This window comes from Theropithecus gelada, chromosome 10, assembly GCF_003255815.1.
Source record: "Theropithecus gelada isolate Dixy chromosome 10, Tgel_1.0, whole genome shotgun sequence".
NCBI lineage: Eukaryota > Metazoa > Chordata > Mammalia > Primates > Cercopithecidae > Theropithecus > Theropithecus gelada.
The window spans coordinates 17461639-17484518 of NC_037678.1; the positions used below are offsets into that span (position 1 = coordinate 17461639).

General features: G+C 47.0%; 1 protein-coding gene across 2 annotated transcripts in view; it reads left to right on the top strand.

Annotated features, from left to right (window-relative positions):
* The first annotated feature begins 2605 nt into the window (after positions 1-2605).
* SYN3 (synapsin III) overlaps positions 2606-22880 on the top strand; it is a 548825-nt gene continuing 528550 nt past the window's right edge. The window contains exon 1 of one of the 2 annotated variants that reach the window (XM_025398719.1): positions 2606-2703. The gene's annotated coding sequence lies outside the window, so the exon portion shown is untranslated. Of the gene's footprint in view, positions 2704-3136; positions 3460-22880 lie in introns of those variants that run through there. The other variant, XM_025398718.1, reaches the window with a different exon arrangement.

Consider the following 22880-nt stretch of genomic DNA (forward strand, 5'->3'; position numbering starts at 1 on the left):
GAGGCAGGAGAATGGTGTGAACCCCGGGAGGCGGCACTTGCAGTGAGCCGAGATCGCGCCACTGCATTTCAGCCTGGGTGACAGAACAAGACTCTGTCTCAAAAAAAAAAAAAAAAAAAAAAAAAGTTTTAGTTAATTACCAGCATTTAAAAAACTAGAGCTTTAACACAATCTGAATTTCTAGCCTCGTTATAAAAATCAAGGTCTGGCACAGTGGCTCATGCCTATAATCCCAGCACTTTGGGAGGTCAAGGCGGGTGGATCATGAGGTCAGGAGTTCCAGACCAGTCCGGCCAGTATAGTGAAACCCCATCTCTACTAAACATACAAAACTTAGGCAGGCGTGGTGGTGGGTGCCTGTAATCCCAGCTACTCTGGAGCCTGAGGCAGGAGAATTGCTTGAACCCAGGAGGCAGAGGTTTCAGTGAGCCGAGATGATGCCACTGCACTCTAGCCAGGGTGACAGAGCAAGACTCAGTCTTGATAAAACAAACAAACAAACAAACAAACAAAAAACAGAACATCTGGCAACTCTGGGTCTCCATTCCCATTTTGCAAAAATCAGTTGGAACTGAGCAGTGACTGTACCCTTAGGCAGGTGTGCATACCTCAGTCTGTCACAAGCCCCACCCCTCCTTTCTATTACACCCTGCCAACCTCACTTAGTACATGACTACCCAGCCACATCAGTATTAAAGTTTGGGATCCTTCAGCTAGTCTTATGCCCTCTTAGTTACTGAGGTTAGAGTCACTCCCTCTGAGTTACTGAGATCATGCAGTAAGTGGAAGATGCTGGGTGAGAACCTTCCTGATCTTGGTAATAGTACCATTACTCCACAGTGGCTCAAGTTAAACACCTAGGAGATTTTCTTCTTTCATCCCTTTATGTCAACCCCTGTCATAGTCTATTTTGTGCCACTATAACAGAATATCACAGACTGGGTAATTTATAAGGAACAACAATTTATTTGGCTTATGGCTCTGGAGGCTGGGAAGTCCAAGATTGAGGGGCTGCATCTGGTAAGGGCCTTCATGCTGAGTCATCCCAGGCATCACAAGGCATCACAAGGCAGAACAAGGGAGCAGCAGAGGAATGGGGAGAGGACCACTCCTGGCATTAATGGAATCACCTCTTAAAGGTCCTACCTCTCAACACTCAACTACCTCAACTACCTCTCACCTACCTCTCAACTACCTCGTCCTATCTCTCAACTACCTCAACTACCTCTCACCTACCTCTCAACTACCTCAACTACCTCTCACCACTCCTGGCATTAATGGAATCACCTCTTAAAGGTCCTACCTCTCAACACTGTTGTATTGGGGATTAAGTTTCCAACATATGAACTTTAGGGGTCACATTCAAACCACACCATCCCCTAAATCCAGCCTAATCCATCATCAAGCCTTCCTGTGCTACTTTTGACACACATTTTAGTGGCTCCACCTTTTCCCTATCTTGCTGTCACCATCCTGGTCTTCATCACCATAATCTCTTGCCTGAATTGTTCCCTCCAGATTGATATGATGAATCCCTGATCCTCACGGTGGCCTACAAGGTTCTGGGTGATGGTGATTCCACACTAGTCTACCTCTCTGGCCATAACCTACTCTCCCCTTGCTCACCTCACTCAACCATCCTGGGGGCCAGTTCCAGCTTCAGAACCATACATCTGCCGACCCCTCTGTCAGCAATGCTCCTACTTCAGCCCTGGAATAGTTTTTGTCCTCCAACTATCAAATATCACAAGTGTCCCAGAGACCACCCTGGGTATAGCAGTCCTAGACCTAGATCTCTTTCTTTTCTTTTCTCTCTTTCTTTCTCCCTCTTTCCGGAGACGGCATCTAGCTCTGTTGTCCAGGCTGGAGTGCAGTGGCGCTATCTCGGCTCACCGTAACCTCTGCCTCCGGGTCCAAGCAATTCTGCCTCAGTCTCCCGAGCAGCTGGGACTACAGGCGCGCACCACCATGCCCAGCTAATTTTTATATTTTTAGTAGAGACGGGGTTTTATTATCTTGGCCAGGCTGGTCTGGAACTCCTGACCTCGTGATCCACCCGCCCCGGCCTCCCAAAGTGCTGGAATTATAGGCGTGAGCCACAGGCGCCCGGCCAACATTCTCTTGTTTTTTTCGTTTGTTGTATATAACCTACCCCTTCCCCCACCCCATGCAAAGTCCACGAGGACGATAGACTTTGTCTTGCTCCCTGTTGCATTCTGGCCCTAGGACCTAGCCCACAGCCTGGGACGTTTGCTGACCAGGGGCCCTGGTTTCTCTGAGGTGCCACTTGAGGTCCGGGAGGTCAGCTGACTTTCCCGAAGGTGGATTCCAAGGACACTGCAGTCTTCGTACTCCCCGAGGGGCGTCTAGACACTCCTGAGACCCAGAATTATTAGTTAACTGGGCTCCTCAGCCCGGTGAGAGCTCAGACTCTAGAAGCAACTTTCCCCGCCTGGAAAGGTGAACCCTGCAGGGCGGAGGGGAGAGGCGTGGGCGAGGGAGTGGGCGCGGGTGGGCGGGGCCGTCCGGGGGCCTCTTTGCCCGAGCCAATGGGGCGCCGCGGCGCGGGGAGGCCGGGCCGCCGGGCGGGGGCGCTCGCGCGCGGTGAGGGGCAGAGGCTGAGCTCCCGGGACCCGGAGCGGATCCACTGGCGGGCGCCGCGCCGAGGCACCACCGGGCGCCGAGTTCCTGACGGCTCGCACGGTAAGCGGCGCGCCGCCGCAAAGTAGACTTTGTAGGGTTTCTGACAGCCGGGAGACCCCACCCCGAGCGGGGGCTGCTGGTGCGTTCTCGCGTCGGGCTGCGTCCCCTGGAGCTCCGGCTCTGTGTCCGCGGGATGCGGGCGCACGCAGGGGCAGGTAGGGAGGCAGGGAGCCGCGCTCTACGGTGTCTCCCCAGGCTGCCGCTGCCGGGGCCCTGGGCCGGTCCCTGGGACAGACAGATCGGCGTGCGGGGGCCGTCTGCCGGGCCCGGGAGCCGGGGGCGCGCAAGACTGTGGATCCTAAGACTGCCTCCACCCAGCGCCCGGCCCGGGGAAGAGCTTGCGGGAAACCAGGAACCGCAGCGGCTGGACCTCTGCTCTGCGCCGGCTCCTAGGACCTGCCTTAGGTCCCCAGACCCCTCATGACCTGTTGCCTTGGGTTTGGGGGGTCAGATTTGTCACGCTGTGGCCAATTTCCAGTCAGCCTGGGGGCAGGACGAAATCTCAGAGTGGTTCCCTGGCCAAGCTAGAAGCAGAGAATAGCTCTGGATACAGCACCTCGTGTATCTATCCAGCACTTACTTGGCTCTTTCTGAGTGCCAGGCACGGTGCCAAGCCCTAGCAGCATGAAGAATGGCCTTGGGGAGCTCCTGGGGCTAAGAGGGACAGTAGGAGGAGCAATTGCAGTGCAGGGTAGTGCGGAAGACTCGAGATGGAGAAGAGGACGGTGAGGAAGCCAGGAAGGCTTCAGAGAGTAGGTGACCATTGACTAGAAGTCGGAGGTTTTGCCTGGCTGAAAAGTGTGTTGGGGGTGGGAGTTGATGGGGAGCAGGAATTCCAGGTGGATTTTCTTGTGTAAAGGTAAAGAAACTGAAAAGGTCCGGTGTCCTGACCTAGAACATCAGATAATTCTACAGCAGATAATGGAGTAGGACCGGGTCTTGTTATAGGTAGGAAATAAGTTGTCGACATGGCAGGGAGCTAAAACATGCACAGACCTTAAAGTGCAGCCTTAGAATATTTAGAATTTTATCCTGGAATGAAGGAGGGCCGTGGAAGATTTCTGATCAGTGATCAGGTCTCTCTGGCAGCTCTGGGGACAACGGATGGAGACCGGAGCATCAGAAAGCTGGTAAGTTGTAGTCACTTTTTGGACCTTGGCTGCAAATGCTCTTCCCCGCCTAAGGGAGCCCCCTCTGCCCGGGAGCCCTGCTCCCTGGCTTCTGGACATGGATTCAGGCGAAGAGATGCTGTCTGTGTAATGCTTGCTTCTGCAGCCTGCACATCAGTTTGATATTGTTTCTGGAGCCTTGTGACCTCGGTCTTGTCATCAGGACTCTGAAGGGTGCCTCTGCTCTTCTTTTCTCATCTTCAGGCCCTCTGTGTGCCCTTCTGCTCTCCCTGGGCTCCCCTTTCTGTTTCACAGAGACCCAGTCTCAGCCATTGGAGGCAAGGCTGTGTGTAGATTGGTGTAGTAGAAAGAACAAGGGCTAGCTGGGAAATCAGACTAGAATGTCACTTTAGCCATAGGCTTTGGGGACATTAGCAACCTTCATGAACCTTCTTTTTCTGATTTAAAAGGAAATCGTCATACTCATCTGTCATGGGTCAGGTTCCCTGGAGAAAGACTTGGCACTTCTGAGATTTGTGTGCAGATAAGGGAAGCAGGATTGGGCAGAGGGAGATGTTGATCTATGGTGTAGTGCAAGAGAGGCCTCAATCCATCCCATGAGACAAAGGGACGAGGCCTTTGAAGCTGAATGTTGATCAGCCAGTGGGTGCAGGCTGACCCTAGGAAGGGAGCTAGGATGTCCCTTCAGCAGGCCAGTTCCTGACTAGGTACTCAGCTGAGAGCTGGAGTAACCAACACTCTGGCAGCTGGACATGGGGAAGTCATGAGTGTCTTGGTCTTGAAGGGGGGTTGAGAGTTTCCCCAGGGCATCCGCTACACTACCTCACAAATGAGGTAGTGCTTTTTACTGTACCTGGTGTGTAGTAGATATCTTAAAAGTATTCATTTCTCTCACCTTTAAGTTTCGTGACTGCACCTGAAAATGAGTTTTGGAATTTGAGTTGAGTCAGCTTTTGTGAGAAGCTTTTAATAATAGCCACAAAAACTACTGCTTCCCATTTTTGAGTGTCTATTATGTATATACATTCTCTCCTAGTTGTCCAGTAATACTCCAACTTAGGTACTTTTATTCTCATTTTAAAGTAAACCCAGTCTCTTCCAAAACCCAACAGAGTTGATGTTCTTTTGCCACAAAATAATAATTATAATAGTGAGAACAATCACTCACAACTCTGTAATTTGTTCTACTTTCCAAAGTGCTTTCATTGGTGGATTGATTGATTAATCATTCATTCATCCACTAATTAATCAATCAATGTGTGTTGAGTGCCTCTTGAGGGGCAGGTGCTGTCGTAGGTGCTGGGGAGAAAGCTCAGTCTGTTAGAGGAGATGGACATTAAATACTTGGATTCATCAAAAGCAAGCGTTGAGGGATGGAACATTGCATTGCACAGCCAGGATGTGATAGAGAATAACAGGCTCTTTGTCCAATTGACTCCTTGTCTTTCAGCTTCAATATAACCTTCTCGGAAAGGTCTTCTGTACTCCCTCCTTTTTATCCTCCCTTCGTAACAGTCATTTATCTATTTCACTTACTTTCCTATTGTTGGTCCTCCCCTTTAGACTGCAGACTCCAGGGGATCATACGTTGCTTCATCCCAGGAGCCTACCACAGGGTTTAGCACGTATTTCTTAAATGAGTGACATGAATGAAGGGTGGATGTGCTTAACAGGGTAGTCAGGGAAGGTCTCCCAAAGGAGTGATATTTACACTGAGATGTGGGGGACAAGAAAGATCCAGCAATGCCAAGATCAAGAGGCAGAGAGAACAGCTTAAATTCAAAGACCATGAGGTGGAGGAATGGAGCCCACTGTGGTTGGAGCACATAGTGGGCAGATTGTGTGGAGTGGCCTGAGATGAGTTAGAAGGCGATGAAGTCTTGGAGGCCATGCTGAGCTTAGATTTTTATCTGAAGTGCAATGAATCATTGAAGGATTTTAAACCTGATATAATAGTGTATATTTGTGTGTTGTCTGTTATGCCTCTGGGAGGCAAACTCCTTGAAGAAAGGTGCTTAGTAAATATTGCCTAAATGAATGGATGATCTGGTTTATGTTTTGAAATGAGCCCATCTCAGCTACCAGGTGAGAAGTGGAATAGAGAGAAGAAAGAATGAGATCTTGTCACAGTTGGAAGCTCAGTGAGAGATATATTGGTGTCTGGGCTAAAGGACAGCAATAGTGTTGGAGAAAAGTAAAAGGATTTGAGCTCTATTTAGGAAGCAAAATGGATAGGATTTGCTGATAATTTAAATGCAGGGAATATGGGAAGGGGGAGGGGATGAAGGGTGGTGGCCAGCCTTATGGTTTAAGATTCGTTGGCTACTGAAAGTCTGGCAGCTCCGTCAGTAAGTGACTGAATAAATAAAATGTAGTGTAACATATAATAGAACGTTACTCAGTCATAACAAGGAGTGAAGTACTAATACGTGCTGCAATGTGGGTGAACCTTAAAAATACTATGTGAAAGCATGTTTTAAAAGCCAGACACCAAAGGTTATATATTGTATGATTCCCTTTATGTGAAGCATCCAGAAGAGGTAAATCCATAGAGACAGAGGACAGATTGGTGTTTGTGCTGGTCTGAGGGGGAAGTGGGACTGGGGCTTGACTGCTTAATGGCTCAGTGGTTTCCTTTTGGAGTGATGAAAATGTTTTGGACCTAGATAGAGGTGACAGTTTGCACATCATCATGAGGATAGTAAATGCCACACATTGTTAGTTTAAAATGGCTAGCTTTGAGTTATGTAAATTTCACCTAGTTTAAAAAAAAAAAAAACCGGTTGGGTGGATGGGAGGATTATTCACATAACAGAGACTAGGCGAGGAGCAGGTTGTGCTTAGGGGATACAATTCAAATACTCTCTTGGAGATGCCCGTAAAACATCCACATAGAGACGGGCTTTGGCTGTGAGTCTGGAGTCTAGGAGGGGAGTCTGGGCTGGAGATATAAATATGGCAATTGTCAGCACTTAGATGTCAGCCAATAAAATGGATGAGTTTGAGCGTGTGTGAGAGAGAGAGAAGGAAAAAATCAGAGCCTGGATCATTCTTTAATTTGATCTTTATAACTATTCATAGGAGAGTGCTATTCTCCTCATTTTTAGATAAGGACACCAACCCCCTCTCCCCTGTCCAAACGAACTTGCCCAGAATCAGTTTGTTGCTGTGAGTCTCCAGACTTCCAGTCCTTTGTCTTTCCCATCTCAGTGTGATGCCGTTTAGAACTTTGGCAAACACTTTCCCTTCTTTCAGTCATGATTGAGTATTCGCACATGGCAGGCGCTGTCCAGGTATATGTTAGTGGAGAAAGTAGACATAGCTCTAATCTCATGGGGTTTTTTCAGTAAACAAGTAACTGCAGCCCACGACTCCAGGAGACCCTAAGAGCACAGAGCAGGGGCATCTATCCCTGGTTTGGTGGTTGGCGGGTGGTTGGGGAAGGCTTCCAAGAGACAGTGATGGTTAAGCTGAATTTGCAACAGAAGCAGAGGGAATGAGCCCAAGAAAGAGAATAATCCACCATTGTCTTCATTTCCCCGTTCCTCCCAGGCTCCTGGCATTTTCCAACTCAAGAGTGTATATTTTCTGTAACTCTAGAGGCAATAAGTAAATAAATGGCTTGGTTTGACTTCGAGCGGGAGCTTCAAAAGGGTAGCAGGGTCGGGTCCAAACAGCCCGTCTTTCAAAGCAAGGCTCCATCTCTTGCTCAAGTGACTTATCCTCTCTCTCTCTCTCTTTTTTTTTTTTTTTTTTGAAACAGAGTCTCGCTCTGTCGAACCCAGGCTGGAGTGCAGTGGCGTGATCTTGGCTCACTGCAACCTCCGCCTCCTGGGTTCAAGTGATTCTCCTGCCTCAGCCTCTGGAGTAGCTGGGATTACAGGCACCCGCCACCACGCCCGGCTAATTTTTGTATTTTCAGTGGAGACGGGGTTTCACCATGTTGGTCAGGCTGGTCTTGAACTCCTGATCTCAGGTGATCCGCCCACCTTGGCCTCCCAAAGTGCTGGGATTACAGGAGTACTTATCCTCTCTCTCTCTCTCTTTTTTTTTTTTTTAGATGGAGTTTCGCTTTTGTTGCCCAAGCTGGAGTACAATGACGTGATCTCGGCTCACCGCAACTTCCGGCTCCCAGGTTCAAGCGATTCTCCTACCTCAGCCTCCGGAGTAGCTGAGATTACAGGCGTGCGCCACCATGCCTGGCTAGTTTTTTAATATTTTTAGTAGAGATAGGGTTTCTCCATGTTGGTCAGGCTGGTCTCGAACTCCCGACCTCAGGTGATCCGCCTGCCTCGGCCTCCCAATGTGCTGGGATTATAAGCGTGAGCCACCGCGCCTGGCGACTTATCCGCTCTTAACCTGACTTTGTATACTTGGGATATGGAGCCATTGTTCAGTGCAGGAAATAAATGAGATGATGTAGCAAAGTGCTGGACACGTGAAAAATGCTCAGAAAAATGTTATCTTGTTTGGAGAGGAAGACTTTCTGAGTTGATCAGTGGTTGCCACGCTCTGCGCACTATTTAAAATACAGTTATCCATGCTCTCTTTGTTGGTTCTGATTTAGATGGCTTGAAATGAAAAAATGATGATCTGTATGTTTAAAAAGCACCCTGGATGATTCTGATAAAAGCAAGTTCAGGAAGTGTTGATTTAGATCAAATCCTCTTTGCTCTGATGAGCATGAAAGGGTTAAGCACCTAGAAGCAAAATTTTGCCTTCTAGGAATTATTAGCCAATGACGGTGCTGACCGATGATGTAATGTCTTTGGCTTGTGCTCCATTGGTTAAGTGTATTGTTTCTCTTGCTTCAGCTGTTCGAGGAGCAAAGCTGGAGCACAAGGGTTAATAATTTTGTGGAAGCAGTTAGAGCTCTCTCTCTCTTTTTCATTCCTCTTCTGCTAGGTGTGAGTATACAGCAGGGCCCTGCAGATTGTTGCCCTTCTCCTTCCAATAAACATCCACACTCTCCTTACACATCCACACTGTCCTCCTTACCTCCTCCCAAGCAGAGCACATGTGTCCGTAGTACTACGGAGGAGGAGAAGGAGGAGGAGGAGGAGAAGGAAGAGGAGGAGAAGGATTCTTTTCAGAGAGCCCTTTCAAAGTTCCACGCTACAGTCTCTTACTGCAGTCTCTCCTTGCCACCGGGGATGGGCACAGCCCCAGGTCCCTCTGAATGAATTGCTAAACTGCCACCTGCTTCTGAGTGTTGTTCAACCTGGCAGAATCCTTAGAACCAGGAGGTGAGCCCAAGGTTTTGGAAGAGGGAGTGGGCCGGGTGGGAAGGAGCCGTGCGGTGCGGGGAGGACTAGCTCTAGACTGAAGGTCAGGTGCAAGCTCAAGCCAGTGGCTGCTTATAGTGATATAAGCTTGGGCAGGGTGGTCTCCCACTCCAGGTCTGTTTGCTAAAGTGCATGATGTGAGGCTTGGATTAGGGCCCTCCTATTCCAAGTTTTAGCAGACACTGTCTAGGGAGTGTGCTCACCAGGAGCTATAAGGAAGCATGTTCTTGGTGTAGCTTTAGCTTTCTGTCAGATACTCCCTGAAGATACATGCTTTCTTTCAGGAATCTGGGCAGGAGGGGAGCTGGTCACGTTATCTCTATATCCCTGAAATCAGTTCTAATCTGGTTCCTCCTTATATTGTCTGAGCTCCCTCTAAAGCACTCCAACTCATTCCAGTGGCCCTTGCAGAATCTGGGCTGAGGTTTCTCCAGAAACTCCTGAATGGTCTCACGGATTTTCATCATGTCATTTGAGGGGAACCTTTGGGTCCCTGACCCTTGAGTTGTTGGTGTGCCTTAATATATTTGGGCACTTTTCTAGGTGTCCCAGGCTAGGGCTCTTAGGGTTGGGGAGAGGAATTCTTTTTGTATTATGGATAGCATAATTGTGATTTTTGTTTGTTTGTTTGTGTTAAATGGGACATGGATTATTGCCTCTGTCTAAAACTTCTCACCTTGTCCTGAAAAGGTCCCAAGGTAGGCGCGTGTGTCTCAAGATGTAAACTGAAATGAGTAGATATGGGGAAGGGAGAGGGGAGCAGAGCAGCTGGGGAAAACTGCTAGCAAGAAACACTGACCTTCATTTCATAATTCAAGAAATCCTTGCTTTTCATAGACACACTGCGATGCTGGCTATCTCTGGTGGTCCTCCAAAAATATACAGAAATAGAAAATCCTTCTATTTTTATTTTTTCTGAATTGGATTATAAGTGAGGGGTTCTCAGTTTTGGAGAATGGAGCCTAGAAAGGGTTATCTTTGTGTGTTGTGTGGTCCTTGGTGTTTACCACTCTGTGTTCTAGGCCAGGCTTTGCTGATGTAGGTCCTTGAGCAAGTCACCAAACCTTTCTGAGCCTCAGCTCTCTCACTTGTAAATCGCAGAGGTAGAGAGGAGTTGGGCTTGCTAATTTCTGCAGCTCTTCTAGGTCTGGCCATCTGGGCTTCAGATTGCTATAAGCCTTTGGAATTTGAATATGTTGAAGTGGGCCCAATGGGTAAAGAATGTTTGAATAAAGGGATACACAGCATATGTCTTCTAGGTACTGGGTGCTTTACATGGGTTTTAACTTATTTCACCATCCCAACTGCACTGGGAGTGGGTAAAATTAACCCCATTCTACAGATGTGAAAATCAAGGCTAAAGGAGGTTGAGTGACTTGTCCAAGATGATCCACTTGGTCAGTGGCAGAGCTGGTATTTAGACCTGTGCAGGTAGATGTACTGAGGGAGGGATCCATGGCAGGATAGTGGTGGGGATGGAGCAGGAATCTTTTGTCTGCCTTTGTTTCCTTGCATGCTGTTCTCTGTACTAGAAGTCATGTGCTGGTTTTGAGATAAACTAGCTCAGCCAGGTCACTGTAGCTTATCCACTCACTGTCTGGGACCACAAAAGATTGGAGGACCCTGGGTCTGAAAGGGACCTTACAGTTCTTTGGATCAAGCCCCTCAATTTGTTTTGCTTTGTTTTGTTTTGTTTTGTTTTGTTTTTGAGACAGTCTTGCTCTGTCACCCAGGCTGGAGTGCAGTGGCGTGATCTCGGCTCACTGCAACCTCCACCTCCCAGGCTTAAGAGATTCTCATGTCTCAGCCTCCTGAATAGCTGGGATTACAGACATGCACCACCACACCCGGCTAATTTTTTGTATTTTTAGTAGAGATGGGGTTTCACTATGTTGGCCAGGCTGGTCTTGAACTCCTGACCTCAAGTGATCCACCTGCCTCAGGCTCCCAAAGTGCTGGGGTTACAGACTTGAGCCACCGTGCCTGGCCAAACCCCTCAATTTGTAGCTGAGAAAATGGAGGTCCACAGAAGTTAGGGGATTTGTTTCACGTCACTTGATGAGTTGACAGATGGGAAGAAATGAACACAAAGACTCCCTGTCTTAAGTGTTTGGAGTTGTATTTTTATAACTTTTTTTTTTTTTTTTTTTTTGAGATGGAGTCTCGCTCTGTCACCCGGGCTGGAGTGCAGTGGCCGGATCTCGGCTTACTGCAAGCTCCGCCTCCGGGGTTTACGCCATTCTCCTGCCTCAGCCTCCTGAGTAGCTGGGACTACAGGCACCTGCCACCTCGCCCGGCTAGTTTTTTGTATTTTTTAGTAGAGACGGCGTTTCACTGTGTTAGCCAGGATGGTCTCGATCTCCTGACCTCGTGATCCGCCCATCTCGGCCTCCCAAAGTGCTGGGATTACAGGCTTGAGCCACCACGCCCGGCCTACTTTTTTTTAAAGAAAAAAAAACAGCACTCATTTTTTTGAGACACATGGGGTGAGTGAGTTGCATTTAGTTATTCTCACCTCCAGGCCCCTTTCCAGTGTGAAAAGATTGCAGTAGGCTTATGGAACACCTCCCCTGCTTGGCTCTGTGACTGGTGTCTGAGACACAGAGGGCGACAGGCAAGCTGAGTATGAGACCCGGTCACTTTCCTTGAGCAGGCTTAGGCTGTGTTTCCTGGGGGCTTCTAGCTCACAGGTTAGCAGCCCTTCCCCATGGATGGGCCGAAACCCTGACCCTTTCCTCCTGCGTGTGGCTGGCACCCAATTTGTGCCACTATAAGAGCACTTGCCACATGACGTGTGGTTTTTGTTCTTTGTCTTCCCGACTAAGAGGCATGCTTCCAGAGCACAGCTCCCAAAATACTGAATTTAATTAATTGGTGGAGCTGCCTAATGGGGAGGCGGGTGTCAATAGCTTGGATGAGAATAAAAACCATCCAGTAGTTATTAAAAAGCACAATGCAGATACTTGACCCTTTTCATGATCACTATAGCATTAAAAAAGTATCACCCAAATAACAGGTTTCAGAAATTCAAATTATTATCATAGGAAAGAGGAGTTATAATTATTCTGCAGGGCTAGAGGGCAAAGCTAGCTGCAGCAGTGGAATTTGGAGAAGAGCAGATAGCAGATAGAGGAAGAAAGTGCTGGTGGTGGAGCTGTCCAGCAGGGGGAGTCCATCTCCCAAGGCCCTGTCATCACTGAAGCCCTGGCAAGGAGTGGAACTTGGCAATCTGTAACTTCCTTTTTAGATCTAACATTTCTTGATTATCTATCAAGCGGGAGTATATTAGAGGAAGCTGAGGGCACAGCAACACTGTGTCTTACTTATTCTTTAGGCCCTAAACCCATTGTATGGTGTGAAAATCATGTGTAGCCAAAAATACCCTAAAAATATTTTAGTTGCCAGAAAGTTGCATTATACATGGTTTTTGTGTATGAAACCCTGCATAGTAATTCCCTGTGCTACCCAGTGTGCAAAACTCTGGCCTACAGCAAAATAAGTAGAAAAAGAAGGTCAAAAAAGAAGTCTGCATCTTCATGCTGCTATGTTTTTAAGGTAACTGTCAAATCTCTAGGGCATGGGGTTCTTAGGAGTGCCTACTTGCTTGCAAGGTTTCTGTCATTCAATTTGGGTAAACAACCTCTAATACCTTCAGACATGTTGTTTCAGTCCATTTTGCATTGCTATAAAGGAATGCCTGAGACTGGGTAATTTATAAAGAAAAGAGGTTTATTTGGCTAGAGGTTCTACAGGCTGTACAAGCATGGCACCAGCATCTGCTCAGCTTCTGGTGAGACCTCAGGAAGCTTTAACTCATGGTAGAAGGTGAAGGGGTAACAGGCATGTCACATGGTGAGAGAGCAACAGAGAGAGGGGGACGTGCTAGGCTCCTATTAACAACCCGCTCTTGTGTGAACTAATAGGGCAAGAACTGACTCATCACCAAGGGGAGGACACCAAGCCATTCATGAGGGATCCACCCCTATCACCAAAACACCTCCCACCAGACCCCACCTCCCGTACTGGCGATCACATTTCAAAAATATTTTTGAGGGTATTTTTGGCTACACACGATTTTCACACCATACTATGGGTTTAGAACCTAAAGAATGAATAAGATGCAGTGTTGCCATATCCTAATGCTATTTGGAGAAGGCAAACATCCAAACTATATCACATGTTAATAGTTTTTTTTTTTTTAATGATAATGAAAATTAAATGAGATAATATATGTGGAAACCTCCAGCCCAGGAACTGTTGCTACATGGTAGGTGTTCAATAAAAGTAGGTAATCAGCATCTTGCTTCAGCAGACTGGTCCATGCTGGTCTTTTTAAAATTTTTTTTATTTTTTAATTTTTTTGAGACGGAGTCTCGCTCTGTCGCCCAGGCTGGAGTGTAGCAGCACGATCTTGGCTCACTGCAAGTTCCGCCTCCGGGGTTCACGCCATTCTCCTGCCTCAGCCTCCTGAGTAGCTGGGACTACAGGCGCCCGCCACCACGCCTGGGTAATTTTTTGTATTTTTAGTAGAGACGGGGGTTTCACCGTGTTAGCCAGGGTGGTCTCGAACTCCTGACCTCATGATCCACCCGGCTTGGCCTCTCAAAGTGCTCGGATTACAGGCATGAGCCACCGCACCCAGTCCATGCTGGTCTTTGAAACATCTTAGAGAAGAAACTGGCCACTAGTGTCCAGGTGTTGGCTAGTGTTTTCTACTTGAGGTTGGGATGTTCTGCCTGCCTCCTCCTGACACTATTCATTCTTATACCCTTGAATATTGCTCTAAAGTCCAAAGTGGAAAAAGAATGGAGTTGAAGGCAACACAGACCTGAGTCCTCTCTGTTGGTTTTTTTTTTTTTTTCCTTGACAGAGACTTGCTCTGTTGCCCAGGCTGGAGTGCAGTGGCGTGGTCTTGGCTCACTGTAACCTCCGCCTCCCGGGTTCAAGCTATTCTCCTGCCTTAGCCTCCCGAGTAGCTGTGATTACAGGTGCCTGCCACCACGCCCGGCTAATTTTCTGTATTTTCAGTAGAGACAGGGTTTTGCCATGTTGGCCAGACTGGTCTCAAACTCCTGACATCCTGATCCACCCGCCTCAGCCTCCCAAAGTGTTAGATTCTACCATGCCCAGCTAATTTTTTGTATTTTTGGTAGAGACAGCGTTTTATCATGTTGGCTAGGCTGGTCTTGAACTCCTGACCTCGTGATCCGCCAGCGTCGGCCTCCCAAAGTGCTGGGATTACAGGCATAAGCCACTGCGCCCAGCCTAGGAGTGTGGATTTTATTCTATGTTGGAGGTCTTGAGCAAGGAGGTTACATAGTTTGAATTGTGCTTTTAATTGATTTTATCTTTTAAATTGTCATATGGTAAAATTGACCTTGTTTTGGTGTATCGCTCTATGACTTTTAACACATGTATCCAACCATCACCACCACAAAGAAGACACAGAACAGTTCCACCATCCAAAATACTCCCTCCAGCTGTGCTTTTAGTCACAAGCTCTCCATCTCCAACATTTGGCAATGATAACTGTGCTCTCTATCACTATAGTTTGTCTTTTCACAAATGCCATCTAGGCTGGATGTGGTGGCTCACGCCTGTAATTCCAGGACTTTGGAGGCTGAGGTGGGAGGATTGCTTGAGGCCAGGAGGTTGAGGCTGCAGTGAACTACAATTGCACCGCTGCACTCCAACCTGGGCCGCAGAGTGAAACCCTGTCTCTAAAAACAGAAAAAAAGAATGAAGAATGTCATGTAAATTCAATCACACAGTATGTAACCTTCAGAGACTGGCCTCTGTCCCTCAGCATAATGTCTTCAAGATTCATCCGTGTTGCTGTGTGTCATTCACTTTTCTTGCTGGCTAGTATTCCATTGTAGAGATGTACCATGGATTGTCTATCTATTGCTTGGATTGTTTCAAGGGATTATGGACACTTGGGTTGTTTCTAGTTTTTGTTTGTTTGTTTGTTTTGTTTGTTTTTTTGAGACAGTCTTGCTCTGTCGCCCAGGCTGGAGTGCAGTGGCACGATCTCGGCTCACCTCAAGCTCCGCCTCCCGGGTTCATGCCATTCCCCTGCCTCAGCCTCCCTAGAAGCTGGGACTACAGGCGCCCGCTATCATGCTGGGCTAAATTTTTTTTTTTTTTTGTATTTTTAGTAGAGACAAAGTTTCACCATGTTAGCCAGAATGGTCTCGATCACCTGACCTCATGATCCACCCACTTTGGCCTCCCAAAGTGCTAGGATTACAGGCGTGAGCCATGGCACCCGGTCTTACTTTTTTTTTTGAGATGAAGTTTTACTCTTTTTGCCCAGGCTGGAGTGCAGTGGCGTGATCTGGGCTCACCACAGCTTCTATCTCCTGGGTTCAAGCATTTCTCCTGTCTCAGTCTCCCAAGTAACTGGGATTACAGGTGCATGCCTCCACACCCAGCTGATTTTTGGATTTTTAGTAGAGACAGGGTTTCATCATATTTGTCAGGCTGGTCTCGAATTCCTGACCTCAGGTGATCCGCCCGCCTCAGCCTCCCAAAGTGCTGGGATTACAGGTGTGAGTCATCGCACCCAGTCAGGTTGTTTCTAGTTTTTAAGGATTATGAATAAAGCTGCTATAAACATTTGTATTTAAGTTTTTGTGTGGATGTGAGTTTTTGCTTCTCTAAGGTAGATACCCAAGAGTCGGATTGCTAGGACATATACTAAGTTTACATTTAACTTTATAGGAAACTTCCAAACTAATTTCTGGAGTAGCCATGTCATTTTTCATTTCCATCAGCAACGTATGAAAATTCCAGTTGCTCTGCATTGGAATCAGTAGTTGGCATTGTTGGTATTTTTTATTTTAGCCATCTTTATAGTTTAGTGGTACCTCAATAGTTTAATTTGCACTTCCCTAACTTGCTAATTATGTTGAATATCTTTACAAGTGTGTATTTACCACGCCTATATTCTCTTTGACAAAGTGTCTGTTCAGGTCTATTACATGTTTTTTGTTTGTTTGTTTTTAAATTGCTTTTTTATTGTTGAGTTTTTAGTATTCGATATATACCAGTACTTTCTTGGATATGTGACTTACAAATATCTGACATGTTTTTAAAGAATCATTCTGAATGCTGTGTGTTAAGAGAGCCGTAGTGAGGGAAAGGTGGGAGCTATAGGATCAGTGAGTGGGTCGTTGTGGTAGTTCATGGGGGAGCGATGATGATGGGCTGGACTAAGGTCCTTGGGGTGAAAGAAGTGAGAAGTGGTTAAAAAAATTTTTTTTTTTGAAAGTAGAACCACCTGACCTGGTTGATGAATGAGATGTGGAATATGAGGGAAAATAGAAGGCAAGAATAGTAACACACCTGGAGATGTTGAGAATTTAAATATAAATCAGGCAAGGTTTCTATCCTCAAATGGCTCCCAGTCTGGAGAGAGGAGATTTACTGTAAACAGTTCACCTGGAACACAGCCAGGTGTGCTGTCAGAGGTCATGTGCAAAGTATCAGGGGAGCAGAGGTGTGGGCGAAATTACTAAGTGTCAGGTTTGCAAGGCTAGATGTCTGGACAGCCGCTCTCAAACTGTAATGTGTTTAAGACTCATCTGGGTCTGGGCGCGGTGGCTTATGCCTGCAATCCCAGCACTTTAGGAGGCCAAGGCAGGTGGATCACCTGAGGTCAAGACCAGCCTGACCAACATGGAGAAACCCTGTCTCTACTAAAAATACAAAAATTAGCCAGGTGTGGTGGCGCATGCCTGTAATCCCAGCTACTCGGGAGGTGGAGGCAGGAGAATCGCTTGAACCCGGGAGGCAGAGGTTGCAGTGAGGCAGAGATTACATTTAACTTTATAAGAAACTTCCAAACTAATTTCTAGAGTGGCCATGTCATTTTGCATTTCCATCAGCAACGTATGAAAGTTCCAGTTGCTCTGCATTGAAATCAGTAGTTGCCATTGTTGGTATTTTCATGCCATTGCACTCCAGCCTGGGCAACAAGAGCAAAACTCCATCTCAATAAAAAAAAAAAAAGAAGCATCTGGGAAAGTTGTTAAAAATGCAAGTGGCTAGGCCCTGATCCCTCAAGTAGGAGACCTGTGGTTAGCAAACACCAGAAATAATTCTGTGTAGGTGATTGGTCGAACGCACTATGAGAAACCCTAGGGGGAGCTGGGGAGAGTTCACAGAAAAGATGATGTTTGAAATGGGATTTCAGTGTTTAGTAGGAATTCTGACTTGGAGAAAGTTGGAGAAATGACAACCAGGCAGAGCACAAGCAGAAGCAAAGGTCTGGAATAAGGTTAGAGAATGGCTAGAGGCTAGAATAAGCTTATGTTGGGTGATGGTGATGATGACTGATCGAAGACCACGTGTCTGTTTAGGGATGGGATGGGAGTCACTTGACCGCCTGTGCTCAATGAGTCTGTGAGTCTAAAGTGATTAAAGCAATTCATCAGCTCCTCAGTTATTAACAGGGGGCCTGCCGTGGTGAAATACACCAGGCAGTCCAAGAGCCAGGTGGACAGAACGTCTGTTATGCCTTCAAAGTCTCACGTGACTAGGCATGTTTGAGGAAAGCTACTGCTACGGTGAACCAGCTGGCTGGAGGTGTTGTGTTGGCAGAAGGTTGGTGGAAGAACGCACTGTACCTAGTACTGCTTTGGGCCTTCCTTGAAGCTCAAAGACTCTACATCTTCTTTTTGTACATCATCCTGCCCACTTTCCCAGCATGCTGCAGCCACATCTCCTGTGGCCTAACTGCTAGGTTGTTGCACCCTCACTGTGTGCAAAGCATAGTTCAATGCACTTTTTTTTTTTTTTTTTTTTTTTTCCTGAGACAGTCTCGCTCTGTCACCAGGCTGGAGTGCAGTGGCGCAGTCTCGGCTCACTGCAACCTCCGCCTCCCAGGTTCAAGTGATTCTCCTGCCTCAGCCACCCGAGTAGCTGGGACTACAGGCGCACACCACCACGCCCAGCTGATTTTTCTATTTTTAGTAGAGATGGTGTTTCACCATGTTGGCCAGGATGGTCTCAATCTCTAGACCCCATGATCCGCCTGCCTTGGCCTCCCAAAGTGCTGGGATTACAGGCATGAACCACCGCGCCTGGCCCAATTCAATGCACTTTATGTGGCTTAATTCACTTAATTTTCACCACAAGCTTGTAGATGAGTTAGAATTATTATCCCTGTTTTACGATGAGCAGACAAAGAAGGATGAATGACTGGCCCAATGTCACAGAGCTAAGAAACAGAATTGCTGGGATATTAACCCAGGTAGTTTTGACTTCATGGCTTGTACTTTTATTTATTTTATATATATATATATTTTTTGGGATGGAGTTTCACTCTTGTTGCCCAAGCTGGAGTGCAATGGCGCGATCTCAGCTCACTCCAACCTCCGTCTCCTGGGTTCAAGCGATTCTCTTGCCTCAGCCTCCTCAGTAGCTGGGATGACAGGTGCCTGCGACCACACCCAGCTAATTTTTGTATTTTTAGCAGAGATGGGGTTTCGCCATGTTGGCCAGGCTGGTCTCGAACACCTGACCTCAGGTGATCCGCCCTCCTCAGCCTCCCAAACTGCTGGGATTACAGGTGTGAGCCTCTGCATCCAGATTTTGCTTGTGCTTTTAAACAGTATGCTGCACTAACCTTGTAGGGACATTGTTAGAGAATGAGAAGCAGGGGAAGTAGTAGCAGCGGCAACAACATACATAAGGTACTTACTATAGACCAGTCACTGGCTTATGTGTTATTCTTAGAGTTAGTTCCGGTAAGGACTATTTCAATAATACACTTTTATGTTCTAAAGATTTTTCTTTTTGATGTTAGTCCTTGGGTTGAAACTTTCTATTTTTCTTCCTTCTCGTCTAGTTAATAACAAAAGGGTATATGGCCTGTGAGACTTGAAAGAGCAGTAGGAAGTATGAGAATATCATGGGAGCAGGAAGGCAGAAGCTCCAGAACAGCCCCAGGGCTTCCACCTGCAGCTCAGGGATCCTTTGGCCAGGGCTTCATGGAGCACGACTTTAGCTAATCACGGCACAGTTTAGGGGCGGGAGAGCTGCTCAGTTCTAACCTGACTCCTACTCAAGATTCCTAACCTGACTCTTCTGTTACATAGGGTGACTGGCTGCCTTGGGTTGGGTGGCATGGGCTCCAGGATCATGGGATTTCTCCTTCCACTCCTGGCTGCCTCTTTAGTAAAGTAGGGTGCTGCAGCATGCTGGGGACAGGAGCAGGTGCGACCCAGTGTCAACCAGCCTTTAGGGTGGTTGTTCTGTGTGGGACTGTTTGCTCTTATGAGAAAGGGCCCTGGATTACTATGTTTTTAGAGTTCTTCAAAATCTGTCTTTTGGCCGGGCACGGTGGCTCAAGCCTGTAATCCCAGCACTTTGGGAGGCCGAGACGGGCGGATCACGAGGTCAGGAGATCGAGACCATCCTGGCTCACACGGTGAAACCCCGTCTCTACTAAAATATAAAAAAAAAAGTAGCTGGGTGAGGTGGCAGGCGCCTGTGGTCCCAGCTACTCGGGAGGCTGAGGCAGGAGAATGGTGTAAACCCAGGAGGCGGAGCTTGCAGTGAGCTGAGATCCGGCCCCTGCATTCCAGCCTGGGCGACAGAGCGAGACTCCGTCTTAAAAAAAAAAAAAAAAAAAAAATCTGTCTTTCCCTCCACCTTCTCTTGCTTCAAGCAGCTGGTATACTTTCCTCCAGCAAGATTCTTTCTAATTTACCACCTCCATTGGGCTAAAGTCTGGGAAAACAAATGATGAAATATACATGTATTATTTACTAAGGAAGAATTATCTGACTAAAGGGCTTTGTTTCTTTTTGTAAGGTTTAGAGAGAGGTGCTGTAGACAGGTGGGCCTGGAGGCCTTTCCTGCCCCCGACCCCCACACTTTTATTTTCAAGTTCTCAACTGTGTTGGTATCTGAGTCAGTTTGGGCTGTTATAACTACCACAGCTTAAACAACAGACAGTTCGGGAGGCTGGGAAGTCTGAGATCAGGGTACCAGACTGGTCAGGTTCTGCTTGGGGGCCCTTTTTCCTAGTTTGCAGATGAGAGAGGAAACGAGTTCTGTGTCTTGTCTTATAAATGCATTAACCCCATCATGTGGGCTCTATCCTTGTGACCTAATCGCCTTCCAAAGGCCTCATCTCTAAATACCATCACATTAGGGATTGCAGTTTTAACATATGAATTTGGGGGACACACACATTCAGTCCTCAGCAGCTGAGTGGTTGAGTTTGCTGCACGGAATTCCTCCAGGTAATGCAGGAGTATAGCATGATCTGGGAGAGAGAGGTTTGAACTTTCCTTTGGCAGAGGGAGAGAGGGAGTACCTGGGAAGCTTCCTGAGCAAGCTAATATCTGAACTAGGTTTTGAAAGATGCATGGAGCTCATTAATCCAATGGGGTGGGGAGGGATTTTGAAGTGAATAAAAAAGGATGGCATTCCAGGAAGCAGACACAGCATGTGCAGAGGCATATGATATGCATGACAGGTAAGAGGATAAATGTCAGGGAGCTACTGTGCAAGGATGCCCTAGTGGGAGAGGAAGCTGGCACAAGTTAGAATTACTAGTGCAGGCCGGGCGTGGTGGCTCATGCCTGTAATGCCAGCACTTTGGGAGGCTGAAACGGGTGGATCACGAGGTCAGGAGATCGAGACTCATCCTGGCTAACAGGGTGAAACCCCGTCTCTACTAAAAATACAAAAAAACTTAGCTGAATGTGGTGGCAGGTGCCTGTAGTCCCAGCTACTCGGGAGGCTGAGGCAGCAGAATGGCGTGAACCTGGGAGGCGGAATTTGCAGTGAGCCGAGATCGCCCCACTGCACTCCAGCCTGGTGACAGAGCGAGACTCCATCATCTCAAAAAAAAAAAAAAAAAAAAAAAAAGAAGGAAGGAAAGAAAGAAAGAGTTCCTAGTGCTACATGGGAGCTTTGACATTGTATTAGTCCACTGTCATGCTGCTAATAAAGTCATACTTAGGCTGGGCACGGTGACTCATGCCTGTAATCCCAGCCCTTTGGGAGGCCGAGGCAGGCAGATCATGAGGTCAGGAGATTGAGACCATCCTGGCCAACATGGTAAAAACCCATCTCTACTAAAAATACCAAAAAAATTAGCTGGGCGACAGAGCAAGACTCTGTCTCAGGGAAAAAAAAAAAAAAAAAAAAAAAAAAAGACATACCCAAGCCTGGGTAATTTATAAAGGAAAGAGGTTTAATTGACTCACAGTTCATCATGGCTGGCAAGGCCTCAGGAAATTTACAATCACGGTGAAAGGGGAAGCAAGGCACCTTCTTCACAGGGCAGCAAGAGGGAGAAGTGCAAGCAGGGGAAATGACAGACGCTTATAAAACCATCAGACCTTGTCAGACTCACTCATTATCATGAGAACAGCATGGGGGAAACCACCGCCATGATTCAATTCCGTCCACCTGGTCTCTCCCTTGACACATGGGGATTATAGGGGATTACAATTCAAGATGAGATTTGGATGAGGACACACTAAGCATACCAGACATATATCAAGGAGCAACTGTAGTGTTTCAGTAGGGAACAATGTGGTTAAACTTATGTTTGAAAAAAAAATGTGACAGTCAGTGATATGGAAATGGATTTGAAGGAGAACTAATTGGATGCGTGGAGAGCCGTGGGTGCAGAGTTTTGCTGTGGTCCGTGAAAGAGATGATGCATGTCTGAGCTAGGGATTGAGAGAGATTAAGGGAGGGTCAAAGCATCCCTTTCATTCGTCCACACTCTCAGAATAAACTCATGTTCTCTGTTATGGGGCTGGATGGAGGTGAATTTGGTAGGATCCCTGTCCTTAAAAAGTGTATAATCAGGCTGAGGTGGGTGGATCATGCAGTCAGGCCGGGCAACAGAGCGAGACCCCGTCTCAAAAAAAAAAAAAAAAGGGTGTAATCTAAAGGCATTTAAGAAACCAGTGATAATACAAGAGATAGAGTCACTCAGTTTTTTTTGATTCACAAATATCTTTTGACCATCTACTATGAGCTAACCCTTTCTGGTAGGTGCTGGATGTATGACAGTGAAAAATAAGCAAAAATCCCTGTCTTTGTGGAGGTCACATACAAGTTGGGAGGGCACAGAAGTAATACCCTACAACAGTAAATATGTAATAAGTTAGATGATAATGGGTATGACAAAGAAAATACAGGGAATGAGAGAGGGGTGTTGAGGGGAGGGCTACCATCTTTAAAAATGTGACATTTGAGGCCGGGCGCAGTGGCTTATGCCAGTAATCCCAGCACTTTGGGAAGTTGAGGTGGGCAGATCACATGAGGTCACATGAGGTCAGGAGTTCAAGACCATCCTGGTCAACATGATGAAACTCTGTCTCTATTGAAAATACAAAAAATTAGCCAGGTGCGGTGGCAGGTGCCTGTAATCCCAGCTACTTGGGAGGCTGAGGCAGGAGAATCGCTTGAACCCGGGAGGCGGAGGTTGCAGTGAGCCAAGATCACACCACTGCACTCCAACCTGGGCGACAGAGTGAGACTGCCTCAAAAAAAAAAAAAAAAAAAAAAGGTGACATTTGAATAAAGAACTTAAGGAAGTAAGAGAATGTTATCATAAATATAAAAATATAGAGGCTAAAACACCTCCTGGAGGCATCATGGCGTAGTAGCTTTGAGCATGGGCTTTAGGGTTAAGCAGACCTAAATTTGAACACTGGCTCCACACCGTACTGCCCAGTTGACCTTAGACATGCCTTCTCACCCCGTTGAGCGTTGATGTCATTAT